This window comes from Dioscorea cayenensis, unplaced genomic scaffold (genome assembly GCF_009730915.1).
Source record: "Dioscorea cayenensis subsp. rotundata cultivar TDr96_F1 unplaced genomic scaffold, TDr96_F1_v2_PseudoChromosome.rev07_lg8_w22 25.fasta BLBR01000601.1, whole genome shotgun sequence".
Taxonomy (NCBI): domain Eukaryota; kingdom Viridiplantae; phylum Streptophyta; class Magnoliopsida; order Dioscoreales; family Dioscoreaceae; genus Dioscorea; species Dioscorea cayenensis.
The window spans coordinates 28212-32105 of record NW_024086992.1 but is presented as its reverse complement, the minus strand read 5'-3'; the positions used below and the strand labels follow the sequence as shown (position 1 = coordinate 32105).

Here is a 3894-nt window from a genome sequence, read left to right as displayed (position 1 = left end):
AAGGAAAGCTCACTGGAGCTACGATAACACAAAATTCCAAGCATAAAATTCACTCAATATTCCAACAAATTTTGGGAAACAAACAAAGGAATCATAACCCAATAATCTTCTACACTCTAGCAAGGAGATAATGAAAGAATCAAAGCTCAAACATGTTCATTTACCATAAGCACTAGATTCCTCTAGGAAGGATGAAGAAAACAAGCAGAAAACAAGAAAGAATATGGTGTTTACATTGCTAGCTTCAAGAGAGAAGGAGGAAGGAAAGATGGAGATTCAATCTATCAAGGGAAGGAAATTCATTAAAGGTCTCCTCTCCAAGAGAAAAGCAAAGAGGTAATGAAAGGAAAAGCGTGGTTTTAAAAAGACAAGTCATGGCTTTGAAATGACAAGTCATGGCTTTGAATTAACAAGGCATGGTAGGGGGTATGGCCAAAAAGAAGGGACATGGAAAAAGACCAAATTGCCTTTCGAACTCCTAAATATGCAAAAATATTAAAAAAACAGATTAGGGTTAAAAATAGGGCAGTTACAACATTTTGTATATCGCTTGGATGGTTTGCTTATGATCCTGGTTGAGAGAAGGAAATTCTTTTAATTTGTCTCCTCTAATTTATTTACTCAAATCACCAATTACTGAGTGATGTAGGAAACATGTTATTATTCGATAAGATGCGTTGTTCCTGATCATATCTTTAACTATTTCAAATATTTCATCTTGTTATTGATTTATCTAATTCATAAATGGGGGAAGGGATGGTTTTATGAGGAATGCTTCTATTTTTTTTTTAGCAGAGTAGTTGTGGTTGATATGCTCCAGTAGACTATTCATCTTTCATTCTCTCTTTTCAACATTTACAACTCTTCATGGCAGATTAATAAAAGAAGATATCTAGAAAGGTTTGAACACATTGATTTGGTCTAATTCTCACAATTGACTGCTTCATTGTGAATTATTGATGATGGGTAGTGATGAAAGATTGCTTGTTTCCAACACTTCTTATATGAGAAGTGCTTTTTGAAAGCCCTTCCACAAACAAACTAGCATCTTTACTGAGCCAAACATTCTAATTATGTGTTAGTTTTTCATTTTGAATTGCTGGTACTTGCATTCTAATTATTTTTTCATTGCATTCTCTATTCCTTATTAGTGTAATCTAAATGATATTTGTGTAGATAAGTGTTATAGAAGTTTGGTCCCAAAAATTTGGTCTCAAAATTGCGATGGTGGTGGAATTTAGATAATCTCATAGGAATAAATCTATCTAACTGTTGAAAGATACTAATATTGAATGATGTCTACTGTCTTAATGGTTAAAATATATTTAAATATTTAGTTATTGTCTAATTATTTAGCAAATTTTTGTTGTTAATTAAGGGTTATAATAAGTAATTAATTTAAAAGAACCTAGATGGTTTTCTCATGATAAGATGATGGTTTTTTTGCATGTTTTTTATAGTAGATTATATAGCACTTCCCTTGAAGTGATAAAGCAGCCTTGTTTTGAATCATGAAGCAGTTTGTTATTTTGTTGATTTTTTTATTAAGTTTCATTTATGTGATTGCATTTCATAGAAAAAATTCCAAAATTATTTTTCATGAGAAAATGTTCCTATGCATATCCAAACACTATTTCATAGGAATTTTACCTGTAGTACATTTTACAAAAATCATCTTCAAATCCTATGGAATACAATTTCTATGGAAAAATTTATTATGTATCCAAATATGCCTTCAATGTTAATTTGTTGATGATGTTATTAGTATTGCTCACCATATAAGTAGTGTATATTCTCCTTGTTCAACAAGATGCCTGCTAGATGAAGAAAAGGCCCTAGGGATTTTGTACCCATAGCTGTGTAATGATGGAAGCTAAAGATACTCCTATTACGGGTTTGAATTAAGGAGGTGGTATGTAAACCCTATGTATAATAATCAACTAATGATTGCCAAGAGTTGACATGCAAACCAGCAGTAGACAGTAGGCATAGGCCATTAAGGCTTGTGCCTAGGGCTTTGATATGTTAGGCCCTGTAATTAATGATTTTTCTGAAAAAAAAAATATATTTAGAATTTTATTTATATATCTACATTGTTAAGAATTTTTTTTTTTAAATATAAATTTTTTTATTTAATTGATTTATAATAATATTAAATTATATTAATTTTATCATATCATCCTAGCTGAGCTCCACAATTCATATTTTTTCTAAAAAGAAATATGCTAAGATATTTATTTATTATTTATTGTGATTTTATCAACATCATCATATAGGAAAGAATTTTTTTTAATATATAAAATTTTGATTTATCTTATATATTTATGATCTATTTTTTAATTTTTATTTTATATAATTTTTTATTTAATAAAAATTATTTAAATTTCTTTTATAATTTGGCCCAGGGCCCATTTTCATTAACACTAGCCTTGTAGCCAGGACAAATACCATCCTTCCATAATCAACTTCCAGCATTATATATATTGTTGAATAGTTGGTACATACCCTAGGAAGCCCGTCACAATTTAAAAGATGTTCAGGGTGATAGAGTGCGCAAAGGAGGATAAGGTGGGCTTTGTTATAAGGACGAATGTTATATAATCTAGAACTAATAACTATCCCATATCCACATACAAACTCCGAAAAAGGTAAGGATATTAAGTATCATACTCCAAAAGTGTATGTGATGTATTCTCCGCAAGTATATGGATTGTAACAAGTAATAAAGTGGTACCTCGTGAGGGGTAGGGTTGTCAAACTACTGGGACTTGACTTCTAGTACTAATTGATCTTCTAATCTCAAGTAAGTCAAGGGATGCTTAGTAGAAAGATTAGCTAAACAAAATAAAAGAATAAAAGGGTGGAACCAACAGACAAACTAAGGTTGAGTTTTCAACAACAAGAGTGCAATGCCCCGCGATAATCCCTATGCACTTGGTGTACTGACTTGCATCTAATGTCTACCAGGTACATGCTAAGGTTCTTGCAGATCCTTAAAAGCAATGTTGCATCTACGACTCTCAAATATGCCAAGTTTTGCAAGTGTAACCGTGAGCTTCATACACGCCAAGTTTTGCAACTACGTAAGGCAATCACAACTACAGTAATGCACACACATCAAGTTTTACACAAACAACTACGCAAATCAAGCACACCAAGTTATGCAACACATGAATTAACACAAGAACACAATAAAACTCCATAAACATTAAAAATAATTCAAAGTGCAATAAGCAACATAGTTCAACATCTCGGGGCACCATGGAATAGTTAACCCCTTCTGAATTCATACAACTGATAAGAAGAAATGAATGCACTAAGGTGAGAAATCATGACTCCTATCTTTTACAAAATCTCCTTAGTTGTGCCTTAAGAGCTTCATGGATGAGCTAACTCCACTTCTCTAGTGAATCAAACTCTACCTTGATCCCCTTAGACGGTGTGGTGAAGACTAATCATCATCCTCCTCGGTTGTCCCCAAATGGAGAAGAAAACCTCACAAAAGATGCCTCTTAAATCCTAGATCTGGGACATAAAAAGGGCTTTTCAGGCTCAACACAGCCTGAGCATGGTCATGCTAGGCTATGCCCTCCTTAGGACTTCTGAGCGAATCGGCTAAGTGTTATCCAGATAAAATCACTAGGAGTGCACGGTCATATTCTGCCCGTGTTCAACTTGAGTACGCCCGTGCAAGGAGCACACAAGCCATGCTTCCCATATGAGTAGATGGGACTTCAATTCAATAATAATCACGGGGAAAGAGCACGCCTGTGCTCCGCCGGTGCTCTTCTTAAGAGCATCCCCATGCTTAGTCAGCTACTTAGGATTCATCAAACAGCAATAATCACGGCCACGGAGCACACTCGTGCTTTAGCCATGTTTGGTTTGGACACT

The 3894-nt window shown here is 33.7% G+C and overlaps 1 non-coding gene across 1 annotated transcript; it reads left to right on the top strand.

Moving 5' to 3' along the window:
- Window positions 1–965: 965 nt before the first annotated feature.
- Window positions 966–1060, top strand: LOC120254739. Its single transcript, XR_005534721.1, has one exon. It is a non-coding gene; the product is annotated as a small nucleolar RNA snoR1 (small nucleolar RNA).
- Window positions 1061–3894: the final 2834 nt, after the last annotated feature.